We start from the raw sequence: 14,335 nt of genomic DNA, 5'->3' as shown, positions 1-14,335 counted from the left end.
CACTTTCCTGCCTTTGATCCTCATTCTTTGCTGTTAACTAGTTCTCAACCCAGATCAGTTTAGTACCATGTTCCTTAATCCTACTGGACAACTTCAACAAAACCCTTCTGAAAATTTAAGTGCACTACATCTAGTTCATTACTACCTTCTCTATTTTTTATTCATATTTTATTATATTTATTAATCACATGTACATTGAAGCATAGAACAGTGGAGCACAGTAAATGTTGTGTCAACCTTTTAACCTATTCTAAGATCAATCTATCAATCTAATCTAATTGGAGGAGGAGAAGATGGCGGCGGGACGGCAGCGCGCGTGGCCTCTCCGGTGATGATGTCTGTTATCTGTCAAGTAGGGGACCGTGCACAATTCTGATTTGATGGAGGCAGACGTGAGAGTACGGAGGAACATCTGGAAAACTTCTGAAATGCCTGCTTCGCTGCCGCTGCTACTGTGTGGTAACCGGAACCTTCAGAGCAGAAGGCCCCAAAATCCTTGGCTTTGCGTTTTTCAGCGGCCAGGGTGAGGTTGAAGGCGCTTGGCAGAGGATGGCGCTCGGGAGGCTGGTCAGAAGCTCGGAGTTTTCGAACAGATGGACTCAGTGTCGGCTGTGGTCGGCTGCTTCCAAGGCATCGGCAAGTTGACGGTGCCTGGAGGTTTATGGCAGGGAGTTTCTCCCTTTTGCCACCTGCTATTGGGGACTCGGGAGTCGATCGACTCGGGGACTTTTGAGACTGTATCTACGTGCCCATGGTTTGTTCTTCATCAAATTATGGTACTGCTTTGCACTGCTGTAACTATAGGTTATAATTATGTGGTTCTGTCAGTGTTAGTCTTTGGTTTGTCCTGTTTTCTGTGATATCACTCCGGAGAAACATCGTATCATTTCTAAATGCATGTATGCATTTCTAAATGACAATAAAAGAGGACTGAGTGTTCTCATAATCTAATCCTTTCCCCTCCACATAGCCCTCTATTTTTCTTTTGTCCATGTGCTCCCTGAGAGTCTCTTAAACGTCCCTGATTTTTCTGTCTTTACCATCACCCCTTGTTTATAGTAAAATGAATCACTTGTGTTCACAACCTACACCATCTGAAGGTATGCTCTGGGCAGCCCGCAAGTGTCGCCGCGCAGTCTGGCGCCAACATAGCGTACCCACCACGCTCAGCAGAACACCATGCAACCAACATCCAATGATAGCAAAACGATTCTCTTTCTCACATCTCCCTCACCCACACATATACATGGGCCCCCAGCTCCAGATTGGGCTGCCGGCCTCCAGACGGTGGGTTAATTGTGATCTTTCTTTCATCAATCCATGCTGCCTCTGCTCTGTTCTATTTTCCTCTCAAGCTCTTGGTTCTAGCACTTAGCCTTCTGTTAGGCCAACAGTTCTCTATTCTCTCTCTTGCAGTGTGGGGTCACGTTTGCTATGGCAAAACCTTGAGGAAGGACAGCTAGAGCAGCCATGCACTGTACAGTCAGCTCTGCAGAGGCAAGCAACACATCCTTGGGATCAATTGGCTTCCAGACTCCCTGAATTCTCTGGCGTCATTTGGGAAGGAGGGGACCAGAAACTCAAGGCTTAAAAAAAGGTTAGCTTTACTTGTCACATGTACATCGAGACGTGCAGTGAAATGTGTTGTTTTTGTGTCAAATCAAGTCAGCGAGGATTACGCGGGACAGCCTGCAATCGTCGCCGTGCTTCCACTGGAGGGCCGGAGGACTATCTGTGTGTGGGTGGGAGAGAGGGGAGGAGTAAAGGGGCTTGTCTTGCTGCTGTTGTTTTTGTTGCTTCTTGTGTTCTGTGTTGCTCTGCCAGCCATTGCAGGCATGCGGAGTAGGCCTTCCCCGCCTTTTGGGCCGTAGCGCTCAGCAACACCCCCGACGACCCCGGTTTAACCCTAATCTCATCATGGGACAATTCACAATGACTGATTAAACCTTGTGACAGAGCAGGTCTGCCATGAGTAACTTCTTCCTCTCCACCTCATTCCACCCATCAGCCGTCCCTGGGCTCCCATTCCACCTAGGTCGGCCGCAGCGCGGAGCATTGTTTCGGACCAATGACGAGGACAGGATTGGACAGGAGGGACATTCACCACCCGTTACCTGGACAACTGGCAGAACCCCTGGTTTCGATGGTGGTGCTAGAGGTAGGCACATTAAGAACATTTAGGTAGGCACATGGATGAAAGGAAAATGGAAGGCTATGTGGGATTGATCTTGGAGTGGGTTAAAAGGTTGGTGCAACATCGTGGGCTGAAGGGCCTGTATTGTTGTACTGTTCTTTGTTCTATAATTTATGATTTTGATGAGAATGTGCAAGTCATGTCCAGTAGGTTTGCAGGCCACACTAAACTAGGCTGTGCGATTGACAGTGAAGATGTTTGTCAGAATTTACAGGGGGATCCTGACCATCTGGGGAAGTGGGCTGGGGAATGGCAAGTGAAGTTTTATTCAGTCAAGTGTGGCGTGTTGTATATTGGGAAGAATGTAGGATTGTGAATGGTAAGGCACTGGGTGTTGTTGTGGAACAGAGGGACCTAGGAGTAAAAACACATGGCTTCCTAAACATAGACAAGGTGGTGAAGAAGGCTTTTGTCATGCTGGTCGACATCTGTCAGGGTCTTGGCCTGAAACACTAACTGTTTATTCCTCTCCATTGATGCTGCCTGATCTGCTGAGTCCCTGTGTGTGCATAATCTGCATAATATTGTTCCAGTAATGGGGCAATGAGAACTTCACAAAATACTCCAAATGTGGCCCAATCGAAGTTTTATACAGCTGCAACCTGACTTGCCCACTTTTACATCATGCCTGGCTAATGAAGGCAGGCAAGCCGTACCCCTTTCCCACCCAACCCTCTGGGTGGCTACTTTCCGCTAGCAATGGACCTGCACCCCAACGCCTCTCTGTAAATCAACACTCCTAAGGGTCCTGCCACTGACATTATACTTTCTGGAAAAGATTCTTGCTTGCTCCAGTTTATTTTATCAACCACAGACTAGGGTATGCACTGATTTATCCCCATGGGGTTTGATGATGGAGGAAGGGGCTGAGTCACAGCTCGTAACCATGGTTCAGTTAGGCCTTTGGCTCTGAGTCAGAGGACTGTGGGTTTGAATCCCACTCTAGAGATTTACCAGTAGGAAGTTACCTGGCCATCATTGCAGTGTTGTTCACATTAGCTACAATACCTCGAGAGATTCCATACAGAAACAGGCCCTTCAGCCCATCGAGTCCATATTATCAGCCACTCATTTACGCCAATTCTACATCAATCTCATTTTTTATTCTTCCCACGCTCTTAGCACCCCCAGATTCTACCTCTCAGCCAAACTCCAGGGGCAATGTGCACTGGCCAATTAACCTACTGACTTGCATGTCCTTGGGACGTGAAAGGGAACTGGAGCACCCAGGGAAAACCTGCAAATTCCCATGGACAGCACCGGAGGTTGGGTTCAGAACTCAGCAGCGACCCTGCCAGCTTCATAAGCACCTTAACTGGAGAAGAGAGACTCCCCGTGTTAAACATTGTGGGACTCAGGAGCCCAGTGTGTGTGAGACTGTTTGGTCTCGTGAACTGCAGGCCCTTTGGATCATGATGTTGTGCTGACCTTTTCACGTACTCCAAGATCAATCTAACCCTCCCAACTTACAAGGCCCTCTATGTTCTTTCATTATATACCTATCTGAGAGTCTCTTAAACATCCCTAATGTATCTGTGCCAGTGGCAGGGCAGAGATGCATCTCCAAAAATGGAGGTGTGAGGTTCTCCTTCCTTCCACTAGCCTGCAGGTCACCTTGGGCAAGGTGTAGCACCCGCTTAGCCCCCTCCGATCAGGGTCGTGTGAAGCTACGGGGGCAGGTGGTGGATGGTTGTGTGAGCAGCTGATGTATATCACGAGTCCTGGTTATGTGACCAACGACGCCAGGCAGACAATCTGAAGATGGCTTGGGCCACCCGTCTTGTAAAGACACAGTCCAGAAGCAGGCAGTGGCAAACCTCTTCCTGTAGATTAATTTGCCGTGATCAATCATGGTCAAAGACCACAATGGCCCACGACATATGTCATGGAACATAATGATGAAGATAAATGTACCTGACTCTACCACCACCCCTGGCAGGATATTCTAAGCAACCACCACTCTCTGTGTAAAAATAACTTATCTTGGACATCACCCCTAAACTTTCTTCCAATCACCCTAAAAGTTATAGCCCCTTGTATTAGCCATTTTTGCCCTGGGAAATAATCTCTGGCTATCCACTCTATCTATGTCTCTTATCATCTTGTACACCTCTATCAAGTCACCTCTCATCCTCCTTCATTCCAAACAGAAAAGCCCGAGCTTTCTCAACCTATCCTCATAAGACATGCTCTCTGATCCAGGCAGCATCCTGGTAAACCTCATCTGTTCCCTCTCTGAAGCTTCTATATCCTTACCATAATGAGGCAACCAGAACTGAACACAATACTCCAAGTGTGGTCTAACCAGGGTTTTATAGAGCTGCAACATCACTTTGTGACTCTGGAACTCAATCCCCTGACTAATGAATGCCAGGACACCATACACCTTCTTAACCATCCTGTCAACTATAAGGGATCTGCGGACGTGGATCCCAAGTCGTTCTTTAATCATTGAATAAAGAATTGCATCTTTTCTGTTTCCTTATCCTATAGAAGGAGGCCATTTGATCCATCATACCTAAGCTAGTTCCTACAACAATGCTATTCCCCCTACCAATTCCCCTGTAACCTGTTTTCTCTTATCTGCCCATTAACACCCCTCTTATTCACCCATCACCCCCTTACACTTGGTTGGATTTTCTGTATGTACAAATAGGGTGAAATTATGCAGGTTTTGTTTTTGCCTCAGGTTGGGTGAGACAAGAACTAGTTGCAATAAGAAATATTTTTCAAAAAGCATTGCTAAAAGTAGGGTCCATGGACCTTTCAGAAACCTGATGGTGGAGGTTAATGGAGAAAGGCGAAATATTTAAAGGGAATCAGAAGGAAACTTCTTCGCTCAGGGTGTGATGCAAACGTGAAATGAGTTGCCAGTGGAAGTGGTATATGTGGATTGAATTTTTTTCTTTATTGAGTGCAACCGTGAACTATAGCCAGATCAGAAATGCTGGTCAGGTCAACTAGTTCCTAAAGAGAACTCTGATAGGCTAATCAGATGGTTCACTGCTGCTCAGCGATAGAACACAAAAAAAAAAATCATATGTACAATTAAGAAACATTAAAAAATAGTAGAAACTAAGGAACTATTCCTGTGTTGCACTGTTCTATGTTAGAGTCATAGAACACTACAGCACAGAACTGGGCCCTCTGGCTCATGTAGTCTCTGTTCTTAAGTTGATTTTGCTCACAAGATGGAAAATACAGAACCATCACTTGATATGGTAAACACATCTTCACAGTATTGCAATGATTGTTATCAATGCTAATAGACTGATAAGATAGTACGGTTACTAAAACCGGAGAGAGAAAGGAAGCAAGTTCTGCTGTTTGTAGGAGCAAGTGCACGCATGCAGTTCAACTTTCAAATTTAATAATGCTATCAGAGTTCAATTGCATGGAGGAACTGTGCTTAGGTTGGTCGGTTGGTCGTAACCTGGTCACGGTCTGCGTAAAGGAAGGCAGGCCAAGTACCCTTCTGTACGAAAGGTCACTATGGATTCTGCTCTATGCAACATACCTTGCACCAAACCCCACTCACGCCAGCGCTGTTTGTTAGCAACCCTTGAATGGTAACAGCCCTGATCACCACAGTACAGGAAGAATACGGAGGGATCGGAGAGGATGTAGAAGAGGTTCCCAGGACACTGCCCGGATTAGAGGGCATGAGCGATAAGGAGCAGCTGGACAAACCTGGCTTGTTTTTACTGGTGTGTCAGAGTCTGAGGGGAGACTTGAAGGAGGATTCTAAAATTATGAGAGGCATAGATCAACTAGACAGTCAGAACATTTCTCCACAGAAAGCATGGGTTTAAGGTGGGGGGGGGTGGAATTTTGAAAGAGATGTGCAGGGTGGGTTGTTTTTTAGACAGAGAGTGGGAGGTGCCTGGATGTGCTGGTGTGTTAATGGTGGTGGAAGCAGATACGAGAGTGGTGCTCACGAGGGTTTTGGGGAGGCTTATGGAAAATGGAGGGATTTGGATCGTGTACAGACAGGACGGATGATGGTCAGCACAGACTTCAAAGTTCAAAGTAAATTTATTATCAAAGTATATAAGTGTATGTCACCATATACTACCTCGAGATTCATTTTCTCGTGGGCATTTACAGTAGAACAAAGAAATACAGTAGAATGAATGAAGAACCACACAAAGACTGACAAACAACCAACGTGCAAAAGAAGACAAACTGAACAAATACATAAAAGTAAATAAATAATACTGAGAACATGAGTTGGAGAGTCTTTGAAAGCGAATCCATAGTTCAGTGTTGGGGTGAGTGAAGTTATCCACACCGGCTCAGGAGCCTGATGGCTGGAGGACAATAACTGTTCCTGAACCTGGGACCTAAGGCTCCTGATGGCAGGGCATGGCCTGGGTGGTGGGGGTCTTTGCCGATGGAAGCTGCTTTCCAGTGGCAGTGCCCCTTGTACATGTGCTCAGTGGTGGGCAAGTTGCTTTCTGTGATGGACTAGCCTGTATCCACCACTTTTTTTGTAGGCTTTTCTATTTTTGGACATTGGTGTTTCCTTACCAGACTGTAACGCAAACAGTCAGGATATGCTCCCCTGAACACTATAGAAGTTTATCAAAGTTTTAGATGACATGCTGAGTCTGTGCAAACCTCTACGAAAGAAGAGGTGCTGTCAGTCTGTCCCTGTGTTGTACTGTTTTGTGTTCCATGTTAACAATCCCGCTGTCCTTTTCAAATCATGGTCTCACTGAGCCCAAGAACCTTCCAAAGCTGATCCATTCTTTTTCTTGGCCCTTGTTTATCCATGAATGTATTTGTTCATTAGTAGCCCTCCCAGCAGTTCTGTCCACAAGAAACCTCCCGCCTCCCTTCAGAAGCTCCTGTAAAAATATCACATGGCTCGGTATAACTTTGACCTATTCTGCCTCTAGTGAAGCAGTGTGAGGTTTTTATATTATTTTAAAAAAGGAAGGTTTTATTGTTAGTGTTTTGGCAGTTGGTCCGTGCAATCAAGTCAATCAAGATTTGAATAGATCAGCAGAAAACCACTGATTAGGCAATCAAGATTTGAATAGCTCAGACTCAGCAGAAAGTAGCTGATTGGGGCAGTCGAGGTCAGGTGACCAAACATTTTGAAAAGCTCAAACAGATAAATAGAGGGATAGCTCAAGCGAAGCGGCCAGTGAGTGAGTGGGCCAGTGAAGGAGTGGAGCTTTGAGGCTTTGACTCGAGAGGCTTCGACGAGAAGAGGCGGAGGACAAGCTAGCTCGCAGTTAGTTTTTACAATGTCTCCTGAGACGGTGATGTGCCTCTCATGTGAGATGTGGCAGTCTTGGGGGAACGCCCCTCTCCCGCAGAGTCACATCTGCCTGAAGTGCATACGGCTGGGCGATCTGGAAGACCGTGTAAGGAATCTGGAGCAGCAGCTGGATGACCTTCGACTTATAAGGGAGAATGAGGCAGTTATAGATGAGAGCTACAGGGAGGTAGTCACACCTAGGCTGTTGGAAGCAGGTCGTTGGGTGACAGTCAGAGGGGGGAAAGCGAAGGTGAGCAGACAGGTAGTGCAGAGCACCCCTGTAGTCATTCCCCTGAATAATAAGTTTACCATCCTGGATACTGTTGGCAGGGACGACCGACCAGGTGTGAGCCACGGTGGCAGGGCCTCCGGCACTGAGTCTGACCCTGTGGTGCAGAAGGATGGGACGGAGAAGAGGAGAGCTGTCGTCATTGGAGACTCTATAGTCAGGGGAGCAGACAGGAGATTTTGTGGACGTGAGAAGGACACCCGCATGGTTTGTTGCCTCCCGGGTGCCAGGGTCCGGGATGTCTCTGACCGAGTGCACGACATCCTGGTATGAGAGGGAAAGCAACCAGAAGTCATGATACATGTTGGGACCAACGACATAGGCAGGAAGAGGGATGAGGTCCTGAAGTGTGAGTTTCGGGAATTAGGCAGAAAGCTGAAGAACAGGACCTCAAGGGTGACGTTCTCAGGATTGCTGCTAGTGCTACGTGACAGTGATGGTAAGAATTGGAGGAGATGGCAGTTGAATGCATGGCTGAGGAGTTGGTGCAGGGAGCAGGGTTTTAGATTTTTAGATCATTGGGATCTCTTCTGGGGAAGGTGGGACCTGTACGGATTGGATGGGTTGCACCTGAACTCGATGGGGAGCAATATCCTTGTAGGTAGGTTTGCTAGCATGGTTCGGGAGGGTTTAAACTAATTTGCAAGGGGGATGGGATCTGGAGCGATAGAGCAGTGAAAGAAGTGCATGGAGTAAAGCCAGATCTAACATACAGAGAGGCTTTGAGGAAAGAGAAGCAGAATAAACGGTGTAAAGACAGTAAGGTAGAAGGGCTGAAATGTGTGTACCTCAATGCAAGAAGCATCAGGAACAAAGGTGATGAACTGAGAGCTTGGATACATACATGGAATTATGATGTAGTGGCTATTACAGAGACTTGGCTGGCACCAGGGCAGGAATGGATTCTCAATATTCCTGGATTTCAGTGCTTTAAGAGGGATAGAGAGGGCGGAAAAAGGGGAAGAGGTGTGGCATTACTGGTCAGGGATACTATTACAGCTACAGAAAGGGTGGGTAATGTAGCAGGATCCTCTTTTGAGTCAATATGGGTGGAAGTCAGGAACAGGAAGGGAGCAGTTACTCTATTGGGGGTATTCTATAGGCCCGCTGGTAGCAGCAAAGATACAGAAGAGCAGATTGGGAGGCAGATTTTGGAAAGGTGCAAAAATAACAGGGTTGTTATCATGGGTGACTTTAACTTCCCTAATATTGATTGACACCTGATTAGTTCCAAGGGCTTAGATGGGGCAGAGTTTGTTAAGTGTGTCCCGGACGGATTCCTGTCACAGTATGTGGACAGGCCGACCAGGGGGAATGTCATACTAGATCTAGTACTAGGTAATGAACCGGGTCAGGTCACAGTGGGTGAGCATCTGGGGGATAGTGACCACCGCTCCCTGGCCTTTAGCATTATCATGGAAAAGGATAGAATCAGAGAGGACAGGAAAATTTTTAATTGGGGAAAGGCAAATTATGAGGCTATAAGGCTAGAACTTGCGGGTGTGAATTGGGATGATGTTTTTGCAGGAAAATGTACTATGGACATGTGGTCGATGTTTAGGGATCTCTTGCGAGATGTTAGGGATAAATTTGTCCGGGTGAGGAAGATATAGAATGGTAGGGTGAAGGAACCATGGGTGACAAGTGAGGTGGAAAATCTAGTCGGGTGGAAGAAGGCAGCATACATGAGGTTTAGGAAGCAAGGATCAGATGGGTCTATTGAGGAATATAGGGAAGCAAGAAAGGAGCTTAAGAAGGGGCTGAAAAAAGCAAGAAGGGGGCATGAGAAGGCCTTGGTGAGTAGGATAAACGAAAATCCCAAGGCATTCTTCAATTATATGAAGAAAAAAAGGATGACAGGAGTGAAGGTAGGACCGATTAGAGATAAAGGTGGGAAGATGTGACTGGAGGCTGTGGAAGTGAGCGAGGTCCTCAATGAATACTTCTTTTCGGTATTCACCAATGAGAGGGAACTTGATGATGGTGAGGACAATATGAGTGAGGTTGATGTTCTGGAACATGTTGATATTAAGGGAGAGGAGGTGTTGGAGTTGTTAAAATACATTAGGACAGATAAGTCCCCGGGGCCTGACGGAATATTCCCCAGGCTGCTCTACGAGGAGCGGGAAGAGATTGCTGAGCCTCTGGCTAGGATCTTTATGTCCTTGTTGTCCACGGGAATGGTACCGGAGGATTGGAGGGAGGCGAATGTTGTCTCCTTGTTCAAAAAAGGTAGTAGGGATAGTCCAGGTAATTATAGACCAGTGAGCCTTACGTCTGTGGTGGGAAAGCTGTTGGAAAAGATTCTTAGAGATAGGATCTATAGGCATTTAGAGAATCATGGTCTGATCAGGAACAGTCAGTATGGCTTTGTGAAGGGCAGATCGTGTCTAACAAGCCTGATAGAGTTCTTTGAGGAGGTGACCAGGCATATAGATGAGGGTAGTGCAGTGGATGTGATCTATATGGATTTTAGTAAGGCATTTGACAAGGTTCCACACGGTAGGCTTAATCAGAAAGTTAGAAGGCATGGGATCCAGGGAAGTTTGGCCAGGTGGATTCAGAATTGGCTTGCCTGCAGAAGGCAGAGGGTGATGGTGGAGGGAGTACATTCAGATTGGAGGATTGTGTCTAGTGGTGTCCCACAAGGATCTGTTCTGGGACCTCTACTTTTCGTGATTTTTATTAACAACCTGGATGTGGGGGTAGAAGGCTGGGTTGGCAAGATTGCAGACGACACAAAGCTTGGTGGTGTTGTAGGTAGTGTAGAGGATTGTCAAAGATTGCAGAGAGACATTGATAGGATGCAGAAGTGGGCTGAGAAGTGGCAGATGGAGTTCAACCCGGAGGTGGTACACTTTGGAAGGACAAACTCCAAGGCAGAGTACGAAGTAAATGGCAGGATACTTGGTAGTGTGGAGGAGCAGAGGGATCTCGGGGTACATGTCCACAGATCCCTGAAAGTTGCCTCACAGATGGATAGGGTGTTAAGAAAGCTTATGGGGTGTTAGCTTTCATAAGTCGAGGGATAGAGTTTAAGAGTCGCAAAGTAATGATGCAGCTCTATAAAACTCTGATTAGGCCACACTTGGAGAACTGTGTCCAGTTCTGGTCACCTCACTATAGGAAGGATGTGGAAGCATTGGAAAGGGTACAGAGGAGATTTAGCAGGCTGCTGCCTGGTTTAGAAAGTATGCATTATGATCAGAGATTAAGGGAGCTAGGGCTTTACTCTTTTGAGAGGAGACATGATAGAGGTGTACAAGATAATAAGAGGAATAGATAGAGTGGATAGCCAGTGCCTCTTCCCCAGGGCACCACTGCTCAATACAAGAGGACATGGCTTTAAGGTAAGGGGTGGGAAGTTCAAGGGGGATATTACAGGAAGGTTTTTTACTGAGAGAGTGGTTGGTGTGTGGAATGCACTGCCTGAGTCAGTGGTGGAGGCAGATACACTAGTGAAGTTTAAGAGACTACTAGACAGGTATATGGAGGAATTTAAGGTGGGGGCTTATATGGGAGGCAGAGTTTGAGGGTCGGCACAACATTGTGGGCCGAAGGGCCTGTACTGTGCTGTACTATTCTATGTTCTATGTTAAGAGTCACCCTGGAACAATATCAGAAGACACAAGAAACACTCAGCAGGTCGGGCAGCTTCTAGACGAGGAGCTCCCAACCTGGGATCCACGGCATAAAAAAGGTTGGGAACCCCTGCCTTAGGGAGAGAGAAATAGAATTAATGATTCTGGCCTGAGACTTGTTAAAACTGGAAAAGAGAGGTTTAAAAAAATTATGTTACACAGAAAGTGGTGAAAATGATCAGTAGGATGAAGGGAGTAGCCACTTTATTAGGTACACCTGTACACCTGCTTGTTCATGCAAATATTGCAGCAGCCAATCATGTGGTAGCAACTCAATGCATATAGCGTGCAGACCTGGTCAAGAGGTTCAGATGCCGTTCGGACCAAACATCAGAATGGGGAAGAAATGTGATCTAAGCGACTTTGACCATGGAATGATTTGTTGGTGCCAGAATGGGTGGTTTGACTAACTCAATAACTGTGGATCTCCTGGGATTTTCACACACAACAATCTCAAGAGTTTATGGGGGTAGAAAGACATCCAGTGAGTGGCAGTCCTGTGGGGTGAACATGCCTTGTTAATAAGAGAGGTCAGAGGAGAATGATCAGACTTGTTCAAGTGATAGTAACTCAATATAATGTAAAATTATGTAACATAGTATTTTTGATTTCTGGTTGGAGTGAATGCTGTTTTGTGCAATCTTGATTGGGTAGACTAGTGCTGTGGCGAGAGACGAGGCGCTGGATTGAACTGAACTAAATTGAGCTGAAATTAATATGCCTGGACTCTTTTGATGTCTTTGTGATTTGGTGTTTTGTATTCTGTGTTTTATGCTCATTTCTTTGCTGTATGTGTGTTGGGTGTTTGATGTTTTTCTTTAAATGGGTATGATGGTTTTCTTTGTTTTGGGACTGTCTATGGGAAGACAAATCTCAGGGTTGTATACTACATACATACTTTAATAGTAAGTGTACTTTGAATCCTCCCGGGAGGGGGGAGAAGATGGTGGCGTGACGGCAGTGCGTGCGGCCACTTCGGTGATGAATATCTGTTATCTGTCAAGTAGGGGACCGTGCACAATTCTGATTTGATGGAGATAGACGTGAGAGTACGGAGGAACATCTGGAAAATTTTCGAAATGTCCACTTCGCTACCGCTGCTACTGTGTGGTAACTGGAATCTCCGGAGCAGAAGGGCTCGAAATCCTTGGCTTTGTGGCCGGGGAGAGGTCGAAGGCGCTCGGGAGGCTGTATCGGAGAGGCTGGTCGGAAGCTCAAAGTTTTTCAGATGGATGGACTCAGTGTCGGCTGTGGTTGGCTGCTTCCAAGGCATTGACAAGTTGACGGTGCCTGGAGGTTTCTGGCAGGGAGTTTCTCCCTTTTGCCGCCTGCTATTGGGGACTTGGGAGTTGATCAACTCGGGACTTTGAGACTTTTTTTTACCGTGCCCATGGTTTGTTCTTCATCAAATTATGGTATTGCTTTGCACTGCTGTAACTATATGTTATATTGATGTGGTTCTGTCAGTGTTAGTCTTTGGTCTGTCCTGTCTTCTGTGATATCACTCCGGAGAAACATTGTATCATTTCTTAATGCATGTATGCATTTCTAAATGACAATAAAAGAGGACTGAGTGTTTTCATAATCTAAAAATCTTTGAAGACCATCTCTGAATGCACAAAACGTTGAACCTTGAAGCAGACAGGCAGCAGCAGTACAACATCATGAACATACACTCAGTTGCCATATTATTAGGTACAGGAGGTACTTCATAAAATGGTCACTGAGTGTGTGTATATGAAAAATTGAGAACAAGTCAAAAGGATCAGTGGGGCAGTTCGCCTCTTTCTCAGTTCAGATGAAGGGTCTTGGACCTGAAATAGTAGTTCTGTTTCTCTTTCCACAGATGCTGCCTGGCCATTGGAGTCTTCCCAGCATTTTCTGTTTTTATTTCAGACTTCCAGCATCTGCAGGTTTTTTTTTGGGATTTTTTTTTTCATCTCCAGAGGGATTTCTTTTGTCAACAGTACATTTCCAAACATTTTCTTTCCACCCCTATGCCCAGAACCAAACACCTGCATTCAGACTACCCTGTGCTGGGATCTGAGTGGAAACAGAATCAGGAGAAGAGTGGAAAAAATAATTTAGAAGGCAGAAGTTAAAGATGAAATTGAGTGTGAAGTAAACAAAGGTTCTATGAATGTAAAACTGAAGAGAAAATGAAAAGGGATGGGAATGGAGGAGAATGAGAGAGAAGGCAGTGCCAGTGAAATGGTAAATGGTTTGGGTGGAGTGAAAAACTCATCCACAGTAACGCTCATAATTTGCTGATAGTGTGAAATGAGCTGGGGTGGAGGGACAATCCAGCATTGTTTGACCATTCATCCATAAATAAAATTCAGTCACTTGCTAGCACCAATCCTTCCTCAGTGTTGACCAAAGGAACTTTGCAGTTTGAGAGCTGTGCCTAGCCAAAGTGACTGGTGCTTCATTTAAGCTTCTGGTTTCTTCCAATGCTATTTATAGCAAACTCAGAGCCTGCTTTGCAGTGATGGTTTCGTTTTAGAACGCAGTACAGCAACAAAACAGGGCCTTTGGCCCACTGTGCCTGTGCTGACCATAGTCCCTATTTAAACTGGACATTTGCTTGCACATGATCCATATCTCTCAGTTCCCCACCTGTTTGTGCCTAAATGCCTTTTAAACATTCTTACCTCTCTGTGTAAGAAACTTTTGCCTCACAAATCTCCTTTAAGCTTTCCTTAATCTCTGCCCTCTGATACTTGACACTTCTACCTTGTGAAACTGTCTCTGATTAGCTGCAATATCTACCTCTCAAAGTCCAACCCTACGTCCCTGTCATGAGAGGTGAAAACAGATAAGACTGGCCATCAGGGCTCTGGTGAAGCTGTATAGACCAACCCCCTGTACAGTGGATACCATGGATTACAGAAACATTGATGAACTCCAACCACACCATCGAATTCATGAGGAATTTGGAG

General features: G+C 45.9%; 2 protein-coding genes and 1 long non-coding RNA gene across 6 annotated transcripts in view; 1 reads left to right on the top strand and 2 right to left on the bottom strand.

Annotated features, from left to right (window-relative positions):
- The window catches only part of LOC140205277 (uncharacterized), a 72,180-nt gene that overhangs the window by 4,773 nt on the left and 53,072 nt on the right, over window positions 1-14,335 (top strand). For 2 of the 3 annotated variants that reach the window (XR_011887809.1, XR_011887807.1), the window contains 2 exons: window positions 1,417-1,597; window positions 2,009-2,158. This is a non-coding gene — a long non-coding RNA (uncharacterized lncRNA). Of the gene's footprint in view, window positions 1-1,416; window positions 1,598-2,008; window positions 2,159-12,400; window positions 12,955-14,335 lie in introns of those variants that run through there. The other variant, XR_011887808.1, reaches the window with a different exon arrangement.
- LOC140205254 (ovarian cancer G-protein coupled receptor 1-like) overlaps window positions 1-14,335 on the bottom strand; it is a 94,429-nt gene that overhangs the window by 34,716 nt on the left and 45,378 nt on the right. The window lies entirely within an intron of this gene.
- LOC140205262 (ovarian cancer G-protein coupled receptor 1-like) overlaps window positions 1-14,335 on the bottom strand; it is an 87,319-nt gene that overhangs the window by 27,616 nt on the left and 45,368 nt on the right. The window lies entirely within an intron of this gene.

The sequence above is a fragment of the Mobula birostris genome, chromosome 1 (assembly GCF_030028105.1).
Source record: "Mobula birostris isolate sMobBir1 chromosome 1, sMobBir1.hap1, whole genome shotgun sequence".
NCBI lineage: Eukaryota > Metazoa > Chordata > Chondrichthyes > Myliobatiformes > Myliobatidae > Mobula > Mobula birostris.
The sequence above is the reverse complement of the archived record's forward strand: the minus strand, read 5'-3'. Positions and strand labels throughout refer to the sequence as shown.